Here is a 17,021-nt window from a genome sequence, read left to right as displayed (position 1 = left end):
TTAAGTACAATGCACCACACCATGGTGAAGTATATACGTGTACCTCACGCACCACATCCAACATGCCACCAGAGGAAAAACTACATACACACCCTTTCAAACACCCACTACGAAAGGGTGCCAGAAATTTGTTTATAATCGGAGATATTTTAAAATTCACCAGGAGTATAAAGCGCTAGAAAAACACTTCAATACCTCCCCATTCACACCTTGCAATGGGTCTTTTGCCATTGACGGGGAAAACATATGTGCATTTCAGGGGTTGTATAACAGCAGCAAGAGATATACGAATAGCCACAAACTTATGAGGTTGTGGATGTTCACTTTCTTCAATATGGATTCCCAGCCAGACCTACCCACAATCCACCTCCCTAGTCCTAAACTTTCAAATGCAACACTTCCACTACACTGAGAGAATCTTCTCATTCGTAAGTGCTATTAACAAAAGCTCATAGCAGGTTAAATAAATTCGATCATGAAAAATATTAAACCGGGACTCAGCAGCAAACCAAGGGACTGTTTACACCAGCTTTACAATGGAAAAACTTGGCCCAAGTGGTCCTTTGCAAAAATGTGCTGTATGAGCATTAGGAATGGCGAAAACAGGGCTCACTCCACATCACATCACATATAAATTGGGGAACTGGACAAAACATTAAGCAAAATTACTGTGTTCTGCTTTTCATGGGTTTACATAAGAAAGGAATGGAATAAATGATGCAGCTTTCTCCAGTTTCAAAATCTGAAAGATAAAACGGATTTTAAGGGCAAAAACACATTCAATCTGGCCCCTGAAGAGCATTGGTTCACAGTAGTGGCTGGCCGCGAAGGAGAGTGGAGGGGCAGGGAGGGTGATCACTTACCTGCTCGCCCCATTCTCGAGCCCTCAGCCGTCTCTCCTCGTCATCTCTCTGCAGGAAGCATGCAGGCTCCCTCCCCAAGCCAATCACAACAATGCAATGCAGCATTGTGATTGGTCTGCGCGCCGTGGCTCGGCGATCAGACAAGGAATCAGAGGTGACGGGGAGGCTGGGCATGTTCCAAACCAGGCTGTGTAATGCAGCCAGGTGGGGAACATGCAGTGTGCTTGACTGTTTGGTTGGCCGGAGAGGGCCGGCAAGCAGTCATGCACACTTTGGTGTGCAGCAACCACTCCTCCTCCCGGACGTCATGGGAGTTCCAGCCCCACCCCGCCCACACTGGCAGATACAAAAAATAAAATGATAATAACAGAAATAACTCATGTTAATATCATTTTTTTTTTTACACTGCTCCGAGTGCAGTGGGGCGACGCTCCTCCACCTTAGCGGAGGAGCCACCACTGTTGGTTCAACAACCGGCTTCTTTTAGGCTCAACGTAGCCAGCCCTCTCCACGACATTACCATGAGTCTCACATTGACTGCTTTAACAATACAGAAGCTAACAATAATATTTAATATGGGAATAAAGAAAACAGACTATCATGACAATGCAAGCAAACAGATGTCAAAAAATAGCAATATGACGCTGTGGTTATGAGAACTAACCAAACAATTGACAAAATAGGCCAGTGTGTGAAAACATGATGAGAAATCTACAAATCTGGTAGGAATGCCCCTTTGAACTCAACCTTTAAAGTATGCAGCACAGTTCTGCATTAATCCAAATATATCCATTTAGCAGACTACGCTGCAACATTATTCATACAGACTTGGTTCATAAATCTCAGGGTTTATTAAATTTAACACACCTAGTAATGTGGTAACCACAGTTGGTACATTTGTATACCTTTCAGTTGGCAAAAGGGAGTTGTGTTTTATGAAAAGAACATTTCAGTAACTTTCATTATATCCTCACGCCTCTTGCAGAAGATATAAAGGGATTTCAAATCAGCAATTTACGAGAAAGCGCAACAACATTTGTTTAGAGCAGCAGTACTGCTTAAGAAAATAGTTGTAGCTCCAAACTAAAGCAATAACCTGCGGAGATGATTCAAAATGCAGTGTTTACGCACATTTAACTAATCTCCTTATCCCTGCATGTCTAAACTTAAAAACACATTCAGAAACCATAGGTAAACGTATTCATCATTTTCAAATAGATGTAAATTCTAAAATTGGATTAACTGTACCAAAAATTAGAGATCATTGTCTAACTTTAAGGTGCCCACGCTGTACAAACAAGTGGGGTTTAGGCTCTTCAGGTTATAATTCTTTGTGTTTGATTTTCACACAAAAAAAATCTCATGAAATACCGTTACTGAGAAACCATTTCACCCAAACTGGTAAATAGAAATTGATAGGATGAATGGCATTTACCATTTCATAGTAACCAGTTATTAGAATGTCTATTTTTTTCAAAATTGGCTTGTGCATGCTTACTTTTCAAGACATAAACGTAATGATGACAGGTCTTACTTTCAGAAACAGTTTTGTCGGTATTTATCCAGTGCTTTACTTCAGCCATCCCTGAATCCACCAAATAAAACATAAACACCCCCAAACTACAAAAATCTCTGACCCCTAAATTACACCCATCCCTGAACGCTAAAATTCCTTTCTACCCCTATACTCCACTAATCCCTGAACCTGAAAATCTCTCACTTTCCCTAAACTACACCAATTCCAGAATACTAAAAACTCCTTTCTATGCCTAAACCCCACCCATCCCTGAACTCTTAGAAACCTTCTCAACCCTAAGCTCCATATATATCCTTGAACACTAAAAAACCTCCTCACCACCACCAAACCTAAACCTCTGGCACCTAAAGCCCCTCACCACCCCTAAACTGCACCCATTCATAAACCCAAGAAACCCTTTTCTATATCTAAACTCCACCAATCATTGAACCCTTAAGAACCCTCATTACTTGAAATACCACCCAATCCAAAACACAAAACCTCCTTCTAGTCATAAACTTCACCCATCCCTGACTCCTAAAAACCCTGCAACACTCCTACACTCCACATATCACTGAACCATAAAACCCCTCACCACCTGAAAACTCCACTTGTCTGTGAACCCTTAAAACCCTCACCACCTCTAAACGCCACCCATTCCTGATCACCCAAAAAAACTCACCCCTAAAAACCCTTTCAACACCTTATCTCCACCCATCTCTGACACCAGAACCCCAAATTCCTAACTACCCCTAAACTCCAACCAGTTTAATGTAATTGTTAGGCTTGGGCGGAGTTCACGGAGTTTATGTGGAACTCCGCGAAGTGACCAAAAAACTTCACCACACTACCCAAAGTTCCACAAGTGACGGAGTGCATTAAGCTGCGCCGCTCACGCAGATTTTTAGCACCGGGCGTTTGTTCTGCTCTTGAAAATCAGCGCAAACTGCACCATGCGCTGAGCAACATGGCGCTGCTTCTTTCTACCGCACAAGTAGATTTTCTACTTGAGAGGTAGCTTCCTCAAAGTGAATGGAACGTTTCTCAACGCAAGCAGTAGCAGCCATCTGCAACTTCCCGCGTTGATAAATCCCACCAGGAGGTAGTCTGGAGTATGATTTTCCTTGCTCGCCCTCGCCAACTTAACATTGGCGAGCGCGAGAGAGGAAAACCCAGTGCACTCCACAAACTGCAGAATGGGACAAACTTCACAAGCAGATCAGAATTTCACGCCCAGGCCTAGTAGTTTTGGATATTTCCTCAAAATTATCTTTCCTTTAAAAGTTTTCCTTTAATGATCAATCAATTTGTATTTCCTTAAAATTCGTTATTCAGGATTGATTTCTTCCAACATGGTGTCTCAGTTTTCATTTTTCCATTAATTCACATTCACCAATTGACTGGGCAGTTTATAAGAAGAATCAAACATTTAGCTTCTTAACAGAAAGCATGTATCTATTTACTGTATTTATATAGTGCTACCATCATCCCGAGGAGATATCCCGGTGCTAGGAACGAAGATTACATGGCACCATGTTCAAATCCCTTATAGAGGAAACAGTAAGGTCTCCAACCTCTTTCGAAATATAAAGCAGTCAGAGATAAGGCAGCCAGGGCCGGACAGGCCATAGCGGGCACCGGGCTTTTCCCTGGTGGGCCGCCAAGGTGGGGGCTGGTTTTGGGCCGCTGGGGCCTTTTTTGTTACCAGGGGCCGGCAATATCGGCCCCCTTTAACAAAATCGGCCGAAAACGTCCTTGCTAACAGCTCAGCTATAACCCCTTCCCCGGGGGCCGACTGAGCAGTTTGCCAGGGCCAGTTTTGGTTCCCAAGCCGGCCCTAAATGCGGCGATCAAGAGGCAAAGAATTCCAATAAATTACTGCCAGAAAGTTGAAAGAAAGTCCCCCCCACCCCCCATTCTCACTTTTTAATTTACAGGGCCTTCGCCATGGGTCAAATCATGTCTTATCCAACCATGAGTGAACACACAGGCACTCATCAACTACTGAAGTTAAAGGTATGGTACTACAATATCGCTTTCAGGATATCATCTGGCAAAAATATTTATTCCTAAATGTCGTTTACAAGAATATCATACTTTTGGAGTTACTAATAGAAGGTCTGCATCCTATTGAGATGATATTTGGTAAATGTTATGTCAGGTAATATTTCTGCGATACTCTGATGAACAACCAAAGGCAGTGGCAGTTGGAACTTTTCCAAATTGACACCAACAATTCACCTCTAAATTTGCTTTGACTTTACAATGGGCAAATCTAAATTGATGTTTGCAAAAATCTGGGTAAAGAAAACAAGAGAGCTCATACTTCCAGTTCCAATTTGACATAAGTATTAATTAATGGGGATACCCAGTATCGTGCAGAACCTGGGGACAATCACGTGAAGCGAACAGTGGTTCTGCCACAAGTTTACTCAACATAAAATATAATTTCAAAGTTATCTATCCCTTTCCTCTCTTGGGATATCACAAATGTCTCTTCAAAAAATTCTAAACACCTGGTGATAATACACTAGCACAAATTAATTGTGACATACAATAATTTATTTGGTTAAATCAAAGGATTAATCATGGAAAGGCAAGTACTACACATAACAATTAGGGTTAAAGATGTGTGACAGTGCATTATTGTGTATAACGTACGAACATCATGACACTTACATTAAATACAAAAACAGATAACAAGGAAACATTCAAAAATTGAGTGAAAAGATACATATATTCACACATAGACCAGAAATGTATTTACACAATGTATAGAGTTACTGTGGAATGCACTACTTCTAATTAAGAATCAACGTTTTACGCTGAGCCCCAATTTGGACAGATTGCCTTACTACAAAGAGCGACAGCTGTGCTCCTTGATAGGAATACTAATTTGGATTCCTAGTAAACCACATTGGAAGAGGCTACACGCCAATTTATTTCCTGTCCTGTAGAAGACCCTCATGTGATGCTCCATTAAAGCACAAGATTTAGTAGGGTCGAAACGTCGACGCTTAATTAGAAGTAGTACATTCCACAGTGACCTTATAAATTGTGTAAAGAAATTTCTGGCCTATGTGTGAATATTTATATCTTTTCACCCAATTTGACATAAGGCACAATTTTCAGGTAAAAATACTGACTATAATGCACGGACGTCGGTCCTGGAAATGTATTGTGTGATACTGTTTAAAAAGAAAATATATTTCAATAACCGAAGCAACTTTCTAAATGTTTAAATACGTGGGGCACAATATTAAATTGTTACCAGTTTGTGTCCTAAGTGTGTTATCTGCAAGGAGTAAGGAATATTCTGTGATACATAATTGTGCAGATATGACTTATTTTGAAAAATGTTAAAACTGTAAATATTCTATGATTCCTTAAAGAAAAGTAGTTAAAAAAAAACAATGATCCCTTGGCGCTGATTCAATGTGTGGTTGAATTTGTGGTGTGTTTTATTAGTTTCATAACAAAACATAAGAAGCACAAAAATACTTAGAATGACTTACACTCGGTCATGCTTTATTGTCTATTTCATTCCTCTTGAAAATTATCCCTCAGGTCCTCACAGTAACAATCACACTTTCGGCGCCAACCAACCCCAGATCAAAACACAACTGCACATGGCTACTGGCCATTTCTTCCAGAGAACACTCCCTTGGCAGTACTTTCACTAAACGCAGCGTCTGAATAACATCCTGAACACCTGAACGGTTACGTAAGTAGAGAGTTGTGTAAGTGAAGCCACAGCGTGAAAAGTTACAGGGTTCTCACATCCAAGTCCCTATTGGTACCCTACACTTAGCAATCCCCACATGCTTTGACAAAAAACAAGACAAATAGGACTCAGACTGAGTACAGAAGGGAGATCACACAATCAAACGACCTGGACACACCACAGGTCATTTCATGGTGCTAATGCTTTCCAAACCCCCAATGCCTTTTGGAAAGAATGCGGTAATTACAAAACAATGGGATGTAGAAACACACTTATTGTCAACAGAGAAACGATAACCAGCACTGGTAAAGCAGCATATATCGCATACCATTCCCCAGCAGAGCTTGAAAGTTAAAAACTGAAGAGTAAATTTCTTTTACATGTAGCTTTGCTTCAACTGAAACGGTTATTATAGTCAATTTATCCGCGAGCACTTTCCACGTGCTCCCTTTTAAAGGCTCGACGCTGTATTTCTCTTCTATTGCGTTTTGTCTGTCTTGAAAACCTATTTTGGCCTACATATTTTAACCAGGGGTTACCTCAGCACCAATGCGTCACGTTTATTTCAAAACATCCCCATATATCAGAACAGAAGTGTTGTTAACAGTCTGTAACCTGTATAGGCCCTTCAGTGCACCCTATGTGCAATGAACGAGTACTCACGAGTATGTGAAAATGCCCCGTTTTCAAAGAGTTTTCTGCAGCTGTAGCCTGCGGTTACTGAGTGAGCTACTGTTCAGGTCCTGGCCTGGGAACGTGATTGTACTACCCTATGAAACGTCACATGGACACCACCAACTACCAGCAAGGTAGGGCGCCTAAATAGTGGCCCACGCCTTGAGACCCTCCGGGTGAGTAGCGCGCTATATAAATGCTTGATTGATTGATTGATTGACACTTGCATATAAGGGCAGTTTTAACTGGTGTTTTGCAAGATACGGGCAACTGCATGAATTTGTGCTTGTTTCAAGTAACGTTTGCGGTAATAAGAAAAAGGGGGAAAAAACAACTCACCTCCAATCAACAAGCTCTTATAAAGAGTCGAATAGAGTAATGAATAAGCACAAAGAGAATGTTATAAATTGAATATATATAAATTAAGCAGGGAAAAAACTAATTATGCGGCAAAATGAGGCACCTTTTGTTATTTTATTGTTCCTTTATTTTGTCATTTTTGCACGTCTTAACACTCTCTGAGCTTGGGTTGCATCTCATTGGTACCAATTTAACATCTAAATATAGCAAGAAGCAACAGAAAGATGACTAGCAACAGAAAGATGACTAGTCAATCTTTGAAAAGGGCCTTCCACCAGGGAGCAACACATGTTGCTGCATTTTTTAGCAACTTTTTAACCGTTTGAACTAGAAACTATTATTTGTTATGCTAAACTCAAGATTATGAGGCAGACAATGGATTATGTGGCAAATGCATAATTATGCGAAAAACGCCAGGGTCTCAAAATCGTATAATTCTAGTGGCCCGGCCTATAGGCCAGTCCGACCCTATCAGCCTCTACAAACACAGGGGCGGGCTCTGCTGCTTGTAAGGGTAGCCTGGTGCTCTGCTGCTGACTCCATACCGAGTTGTCTATTCTTGCCAGTTGCCCTTGAATTGACCATACGCGGGAACATTTAAACCCACATGTACATTTTGCACTCCTGAAACGTGTTACCCAGGCTCAGCAATTGTCAGGGGTTATTGTGCACTTGCTGTGTGTGGCTGTAAAAGCCGTTCAAGCCGGTTTAGCGATTTAAATGTTGATCTAATATACACTTCCCATATTCCCATTGCATCGGATGGCCTTTTCTAACAGCGGCTAACATTTGGTTTTTTTTAACGTAGCCAATGGTCGTGACCTTTAAACGAGCATCACCACAAATGTAGCCCCCCTGACAGCCTGCTATAGGACCACTTTCCTGCTCTGTTGCTCGTCGCTGTGTACTAACCGGCAACACAATGATGGGATCTGTCTCTTTGGACCATACCAGTGCCTGCCCCAGTCAGTGAAGGGAATATTTACGTAGGCTGTATTTATTTGTGTGTGTAGATATTACATTACTGTCAGGTGGATACTATATTGAAATTATGTTTTCAATCAACTTAAATATGCCCCACGTTGGTCATTATGGGATATCTTGGTGAGCTAAAGCCTCAAAATGTTGTTTTACGCTGACTGTAAAAAAAAGGCATCACACACAGTGTATTCAGTGTTTACAAATCGGGGTTGTACTAATCCCTCTGCGCTGCAGGTCCCGGGGAAGACCCCTGAAGCGGCTCCGGCTGCCTGAAGGGGACTTCCCGGCTGGGCCTGCCTGCCTCTGTGTGCACGAGCCCGGCGGCCAGCCACCCCTGCCCGGGGCTGAGGCCCCGCGCGGGCTCTCGTTGGTAAACACCTGAGCCGCAGCCCTCGGCCTGAACTCGGCCGGGGAGAGCGAGCCGCGAGGGCTGGGGGGGCGCAGCACATCTGGCCCGCTGTCAGACCGCAGAGCCCCTGTGCGCCCCCTCCCCGCGGCGGCGCGAGCGTCATGGAACATTCCCGGAACCTGCCAGCGCCCCGCCCACTGCGAGCAGACACACACACACAGGCCCAGTCTGCAGACTGGGGCAGACCAAGGCGCAGACGGTGGGGTGGGGTGGGGGCTGGCAAGGAGGAGTCACCGAGCCATGGGAGCACACGCAGGACAAGTGGAGGGTCACAGGGAGTGAAGAGACAGGGACAGAGAGGGAAAACTAACTCAGGGGGAGGCTGGAGAGAGTGGCACTGGACAAGACAGGTCGCTATAATAACCTGAGACAAACAGGCAGCGTCAACGAGGACCCTCTGCAGACAAGGGGCAGGCAGAGACAGCACGGGCAGAGGGGACGAAGGAATATGGAAATGACAGGCCGGAGAGCAGAGGCAGGGAGACGGCCGCATGTACAAGACAGGCGAGCAAACACAGCACTTGAAACAAGTAACTCACGTCCTCTTGCTATTTGTGAGGAAGACTTCCCACTACTGATAATTTCTACTTTCCATGACCATGGAAGTGCCTTCCCAGTGTATGCCTGTGATTGGAGGGTCTGCCTTTTTGCAGTATTTTCCATGTACTGGTGTTCGGTGCCCTTTTGTAACATGCACACACCACTCAGCCCTTGCAACACACGGCTGCTACCTCTCACATGTCTTTACCCTTGATACTTGCACAAGTGCCACCTGGCCCACGTAACGCTTGTTCCTGAGCCTGAGTGTCTAGCACCAATCGCAGGACTATACCTCTAATTATACTCTGTTTTCTCTTATAACTGCACACTTGTCACTTTCTTTTCCTCTTGTGCACTTTTGACTACCTCATGTATTTTGGTTGCTCACAATTTTTACTCAAGTATTTTGTTTGCTCACGATTGTCACTATTACCTTTACTACCTCATGTATTTTGTTTGCTCACTATTACCTTATGTAAGTAACGAATGTTTTTGCAATCTGTTCTTTTGTAATGTTTCTCATTATGTTTCATGTCTGTTCCTAATGTGAAGCGCTCTGACGCCTTCGGGTAAAGTCCGCGCTATATAAAAATGCATAAATAAATAAATAAATAAATAAATAAAAGCACCACAGGAGCAGAGGAGAAAGTCAAAGTCAGGAGTGCGGCGAGATGCACTGACCGCTGTGAACCTGATGCAGAGACTCATAGCAAAGCAACAGGGAAGAGATACACATAGAAAAAAATGCAAATGTACAAATTGTAAAGTCACTCAAGGAAGAGATACAAATGATAAACTCTAAGAATCACAAAGGAATGGTAGTGAGTACAAAGGTCTACGACATATACTAGCGGTTAGAGCTATCTCTCTCTATATATATATACAAATAGTAGATTTGCGCAGGATTCCCTTTGGGTAATGTTCGCGCTATAGAAAATCGCATTAAATAAAATAAAATAAATGGACGAAATGCACCGGAACCGGATGAGAGAGATGGGCAAAGAGCGATATACACAGGCTGAGGGTTAGAATGCGTGGGTTGTGGGGTGAGTCAGTGAAAAACTAAGGAAGATTATCGATCGTAAATGGAATGGCCAGAGCAGAGGGACAGCGACACAGGTGGCAAGCAGTGATGACAAACGGGGAGGACAGGGGGCAGACCAAGACAGGCGCTTGATATAACAGAGGCAGCCAGACAGGTGGATCGGAAGTGGATGAAAGCTGACACAGAGTGACAGAGGCAGCCAATAACCGGAAAGAGTGGGCGAATAGAGAGAACTTGAGAAGGGGGCGAGCACTCAAGGTGGCAAAAGCTGGCTGCACATGTCGAGCACATTCATAAAAAAAGAGAACGAGGAAGGGGGCAGCGAGAAGGACACGATGTCAAGCAAGGAAGATAATCGCTGCGGGCGGCAGAAACAAGAAACTGGAGGGAATACAGTCATCTATCAATGGAAAGAAGCGATGTGTGCACAATAAAGAAACAAGAACCGAGTAAGATAAACGCATATTGTGTATCAAAAACCAGGAGTGCTTGCATCTAATACAGAGTGAGAATACAGCACTGTAAACAGGTCGAGAAAAAGAAAAACACAAATGGAGTTGTGTGAAAGAATTACAGATCATATGACACGCAATAATATTTCAAACCAGCTTTTCTTGATATCTTATTTCACCTTGGCGTTTACCATCGCGTCTTTTCTTTTGATCCCAGTACTAAAAACCCCAAAGCTGAAAGAGCAGCAGCTTAGTGCGCCCGGTGTACTCGCTCAGAGAAGCACCCTTAATGATCACCTCTGCCAATAAGACCACCGGCCCAGCCTGTCAACCTCAGACTGTCTCACCTCCGTCATCCACTGTACACAGCCAGATCCCGGGTCACCAGCACCTCCCGCCCCGGAACAGCGTGGATTGGATATCAACCCTCTGCCAGTCATCCCTGCTATTGACACCGTTGCTTCTCACTAGGGACACCCCAGCCTTCAACAGGTGATCACCGGTGACAGTTATCAATGCTTGAACCAAAAGAGAAAACTGCAGAGTGACTCTTCGGCGAGGAGGATCCGCGCTAAACCACAGAGGACCCGACGTCGCTTACCCCTGTAAACCCCAACTACTTGTCTGAAACAGACCTTGAAAAATTGAAGTATTTGTAACCCCCATTAATGCAAATTGAAAACATAATTCTACCCCCGAGTGTATTTCTGAAAATTCTGGCTTTACCCATAAAAGACACCCCGCCCGAAAAGTTCAACTACCCAAATTGCACTCCCTCACTCCTGCTGAGGAAGTTAGAAACCATCACTACACATACACGGAAATAAATAATACAGAAGGAAAAATATTTTTCGGGGAAAAAGAGTGGAAAATATTTGTTTTCAATTAAAATAACCATCGAAAAAGGACTGGGCACTATTGCATCGAAAATAATCACCAGGATTAGAGGTTGACAATACTCAATATGATGACAACTCCAGATGGTATAAACTAAAAGGCTGTATTTTAAACAATCAAAGGGGAAAACTTGAATGCATGAAGGGGCGTGCGGTTTGGGAGCGGGTCTGCCCAACACATCCTTTAGGTTATCAATGAACGGTTGTACATAAGGGCACACAGTAGGAAGGGCACGCAATTGGGGTGTCACAGGGCTCAGTGCAGCAGGCGTCTGATCTGATGACATTGGCAGTGAGGTTGGATGCGAGCGGTGTGACAGGCAGGGCTCATCTCTGGCCGGGGGTGCGGTTGCAGATTCAGCAGCACTCACCTGTACAGTCCCCAGGAGGGCCCGGCAGCAGGAAACCCCTGTCTGTTGCTGCTCCTCCACTGGCACCAGCGTGTTGTGATGAGATGACAGCTGGCAGCAGCTCGGATTTCCCCCTTTTTTCCAACCTAAATCCACCGAGGCGAGCCAGTCAGTATTTTTTTCATTTGTTCCGCAGACGTTGAAAGAAATGCGTGTTCAAGAATGAAATAAAAAAGCCAGGCAGAAGGTTCACAAGAGAGCTCTGAGGCTGCATCTGCTCCCCCGGCTGCGGGCCGAAGGCATGGTTTCTCGACCAAGCGGTGTCTGTGACTTGCAGATCTGCAGACACAGACAAGGGGTTATTCCTGGCACGGTTTCCCAGAAACAGGAGTTACAAGGCTGAGAAAAAAAAAAAAAAGAGCGAGAGAGGGGTGAGGGGAGCGGTGCCCGGGACGTCATCGGATCCCCCAGCGAGGTGTCCTCCTCCCAGGGAGAGGAGGATCCCGTGGAACCAGTCCTGCCTCTGCTGCTGCGGCTGCTGCGTGCATGACAGGGCCCGGGCGAGGGGAGGCGGAGGGAGGCTGCGGGGCATGTGTGTGAGAGCCCCACGCGCACACCGCCGAGGAGGCCGGACCTGCGCGCGGCCACTGCTGCCGCCGTGTGACTGTCAAGGCTTCACTCTGACAGCCGGAGAGGAGGGGGCGGGCCCTCCACTCGTCGGCAGCGCGCGCACGCACGCAGCGCGCGCACGAGCCCAGGGAACTCCCCGAGGAGCGCGGCCCGGCCAGTCCCGGCTTGTCAAGCGCTGCTCGCGCGTCTCTCCCCAGCCTGAGAATTTCCTGTCAGGATGTGGGATCCTCCTTCCTTCCCGTTTCTCTTGGATTCCCTCCCTCCCTCCGTCACCTCCCTCTCTCTTCTTTTCCTTCCTCTCCCACAGTGTCTGCCCGGGGTCACTCATGTTTGCTGCGGGGTGGGTGGGTGGAGGGAGCGGGCCCTGTCACACACTGGCAGGAAAACCAAGGTCCTTCTGAAAGGGAATGCCGCTAGATTTTTTTTGGCTTGGCAACCAGCGGCTCTCCGTGTCACTTTGTAGCCATATTTCTGTTTTTTTTGTGTGTTTTTTCAAAGTGTAGTGTTCCCAGTGGCTTTAAAAGGGGTTAAACTTGTGGCAAATGTCCAATCCCATGCTACTGTATCTCTGCCCTCTAAGTTTCTGTTCCAGAAGGACTTCCCAAAACACCAGCCCTAGACACCTGCTCTCAAGACATTAATAAACGCAAACAGTAGGCCTATATTTTGCTAACGGGAATGTGCCACTTTTTCGAGGTACGATTTTGTATCAAAACGTTCTGTTAACATAGCCCAGACCCTGCACTGTTTAACCACTGAAAATGATTATGTGCAACGTTTTAGCTGCTCGCCAAGGTATTGTGTTATTTAGCAAAAATGATACATCAGTTTATTTCTATGGTTATTGCATTATTGTTCAATCATATGTTATGTTTAGTCCAATTACGTAAACCAGAAGGTTTTTCGTGTCTGATACCAGTGCTTTTCCAAGGCTAAAATACATACATTATTGCAAAATAATACAATCAGCCTGTCTTTTGGGCATTTGTAAGTGATGTCTCTGATGTCCGCTAAAACGTGTTAAGGCTTTGAGAATGCCTTTGAAGTTGGGTTCTCTCTCCCCTCTTATTCGCTCTACATGGAGCCGATGGCGCAAAGAGTTGCGGCACAATCCACATATCACTGAGGTGAGGTTTGGGGGCAAGAAACACAATATAAGCCTTTGTGCCGATGATGTGAGAGTAGTTCTCGAAGAATTGCTTACAGCCTTACCTGCTTTCCTAGAAGAGCTGGGGAAATTTGGGGAGCCTGCAGGCTTTCGTATCAATCTTCAGAAATCACAAGCTCTCAACCTCTCGATCCCACTGGCTGTAGACCCAGCTGGCTATCCAATACCTGTTTCAGTGGGAGGACGTGTCCTACCTGGGTTTTAAGATTGCTGCTACATTAGGAGATACCGTGGCCATCAACTACCAAACTTTACTTAGGCAGATCCACCAAGACCTTGCTCAATGGAAACACTACCGCCTGTCCTGGCTTGGGCGGGTGCAGGGCTTTAAGTGGGCCGGGTCTCAAGGGGTCTGAGCACCGGTAATTTTTTAAAGGGGGCCTCGAAACGGGTCTCTATCGGGCTCTGTTTTGAGCCCTGGCACACGCGGTCCGTGTTTTTTTCCGGACTGCAGTGACAGCAGTTTGCTGTCACAGCAGTCTGGAAAAAAGTGCCAGAGCTCAAAAGAGCCCGATAGACCCATTTCGAGACAGCAAGCACTTCGATGTGCGCTGCCCACACTGCTCACTTCTCTCTAGTGGAGAAGTTACGGCATGACGTCATGCCAGGTGAGCGTTGGGGGGGGAGAAGGGAAAATCCTTTAAAGAGTCATTTTACTTTCTGGATTTCCCTTCTCTTACTGTAACTCACGAGCAGCAACATTGTGGTAGGGTCACCTGGGCTTTAATTGTAGGCTTTTTCAATATTATATGTAACAAGCCGTAGTTGCAGCTTATTTATCTTATGCAACTAATAACCATTGACAAAGGCAATAGTCCTTACTTATTGTAGTTTTATGATGTTACTTGTTGTTTCACATATCTGGATGCAATGACAGAAAAAGCAAAATACAAGTCAGGCAGCACGCTATCCTAAAACAGATTTTTAGCGTAAGTGTTTTAAAGCCACGCCCTTAATTACACTGGCCGCGCCCCTTTGAGAGACCCCCCAGTTTTTTCATCCCACTTAAAGCCCTGGGCGGGTGGCAGTGCTGAAAATGACCATATTGCAGCAGGCTCTTTTTTTGTTCCAGGCCCTGTCTCTAGTACTGCCCGTAGCCATGTTACAAACCTTGCAGAAAGAAATCAACCTATTCATCTGGAACGGCCGAAGGGCACGCAGGTAAGGGCAGTAGGGCGGGGCAGGGAAGTTGACAAATGACGGAATAGGATTTATTTAATTTTCCCTATTCCATTGTCTGCTGACTTTCCCCCTCCCGCCATTCCCCATCCCGCCCTGTCCGGCACTGTCTTTCCCATCACCGCTGACATCTATCCTGGGTAATGCAGAGTTTACCCCTGATCGCCACCTCATTGCCTTTGTGGAATGCAAGCAGCTGATTGGAGCTCAGTGGGTAATATGGCTGTCGCTTTAGGGCTCCTCCCTTTTCAACAGCTCAAACAGGATTATGGGTTAGCAGAAGCAAAGTGGCTCCGATACATGCAAATCAGACACTGGGTCTCCCATCCAGGCCTCCGTAGGGGTGCACAATGTTCGCTCACTCCCCGTGAGAAGTGGTTACTCTCCAAAGACAATGACCAACGCATCATCACAGAACTATACCCTTTCATACTGCAATCCGCTACTGAGGGGAAAACCCCAGTGCAGAAGCAATGGGAACAAGAGATAGTGCGAACCCTGACACACAAGGAATGGTAAGGGATCTACTGCAGGGCGAGGCATACTGCGTGCAACACCACAATCAGAGAAACCTCTATTAAGATAGCCACTTATTGGTACCTAACACATGTTAGGCTGCTCAGAGGCAACCACAGCCGTAGTGCAGACTGCTGAAGGGGTTGTGGGGCTCCCAGGACGTTACTTCACCTCCTCCAGGATTGTCCAAACCTCATGCGATACCGGGAAGTGGTGTTGGCCGACATTAATAAGTTCCTTGAAAAACAACTGTAATGCTTTCCAGCATACATTGTCCTAGGACTCCCCAACCCTCTGACTTTCCCACTGAAATCGTGTAGGGGGCGTCATATTGGCCTAGCACTGAGAGAAGCACTCTAAGCCATTCTTTCCCACTGAGGACCGAAAAGCTCCAGACGCACACAGCATGGCTCAATAGGATATTGCTTATATTGGGAATGAAGCGTTGACGCTAGCACTCACCTTCAATTAGATACCTATCGAAAACTCTGGAAACGTTATATTTCGCTGCTTTCTGCTTACCTCTATGTACTGACCTGCCCTAGATAGCTACGCATACTGCTTTTAACCAAAATTGATGATCAAACACAAGAGGAGGGAATGGAGACACAGGTTGAGGAGCGAAACACACTACACCGCTTATGCCACTGTGCATGGATGGGCCTGAGACCTCCGGACTGTGCACAGCGTGGGGGTCCCCCTCCATGTACTTTGCTGACGGGCCCTCCACCACGGTTAGCAGACCTCCATGCTTGTGTTTGTTTTTGATAAAGTATTTTTTTTCTAAAGGAGACTGCTTTCCTGAAAGGAAACAGGCTTCTCACAAAATTATATATATTTTTTAAAACACGTTTGTGGGAGAGTTTGCATTGGTCTCCTGAACTACTGCCTATTCCCCCCCGAAACGTTTTTCAACGATTCACAGGGAAGGGGGGCCTGGCAGGGATACAAAGACAACTCATTCCCTTTTGCAAGTAAGTTACCACCTCAACTTGGGAGTCGGTAACTTTTCAATAGTTTGTGACCGGAATTCAGGTCGCAAACAATGGATACATTTGGTATGAATCAGTATTTGAAAGGGATGCCTACAATTAACTCCTTCAAAATGCCAAATCAATATCCAGTCAAAATAATATTTTAGTAATCTGCAAAACGTTACCAACTCCTAAAAGGGGACTAGTACATGTCCAAACACCTTTTTTGTGGTCTTAATCTCTAAATCAGAGTTTCGTACATCTGGCCCTACATGTTTAGTTCACAGTTTACAGAACACACACAACTATATTAGTAAAATCATATTAACAGCCATATAGGCGGTGTAGCTCATGACCATAACAATACATATCACTTGTAATAATTATGTTAACATGTGTGGTGTAATGTGTCAATTAGGTAATGTTTACGCTAATATTGATAAAGGAAACATAAAAAAGTAATTAGGTATATTACCATTAGTTATGTATATATATCATTTAAATTCCGTCAGGCTTCAGTATGGAGGCAGCTTGCCCAAATTGTCCCTCCAAGGCTTACAAGAACAGGTCAACAACACATTTTCTGTTGGGATAAATGGAGACTTCTTAGTGCATTGGATCCCTCCTAGACTTTCCAGACTTCCCTCTAAGCATGCTTCGACTCATTTGGTTCGGTGCTGCTTGGGCTTAGTGAGATGAGAGGGGAGATTCTGTTACAGAACTTAAAAACCCTGCCTTTCAAT

The 17,021-nt window shown here is 45.0% G+C and overlaps 1 protein-coding gene across 2 annotated transcripts in view; it reads right to left on the bottom strand.

Annotated features, from left to right (window-relative positions):
• The window catches only part of HIVEP2 (HIVEP zinc finger 2), a 523,606-nt gene extending 511,113 nt beyond the window's left edge, over positions 1–12,493 (bottom strand). Inside the window, exon 1 of one of the 2 annotated variants that reach the window (XM_078649003.1) lies at positions 11,833–12,493. The gene's annotated coding sequence lies outside the window, so the exon portion shown is untranslated. The remainder of the gene's footprint in view (positions 1–11,832) is intronic. The other variant, XM_078649004.1, reaches the window with a different exon arrangement.
• Between the last annotated feature and the right edge of the window lie 4,528 nt (positions 12,494–17,021).

Source organism: Lissotriton helveticus, chromosome 6 (genome assembly GCF_964261635.1).
Source record: "Lissotriton helveticus chromosome 6, aLisHel1.1, whole genome shotgun sequence".
In the NCBI taxonomy this organism is placed as follows: Eukaryota; Metazoa; Chordata; class Amphibia; order Caudata; family Salamandridae; genus Lissotriton; species Lissotriton helveticus.
This window is presented reverse-complemented; position numbering and strand designations above follow the sequence as displayed.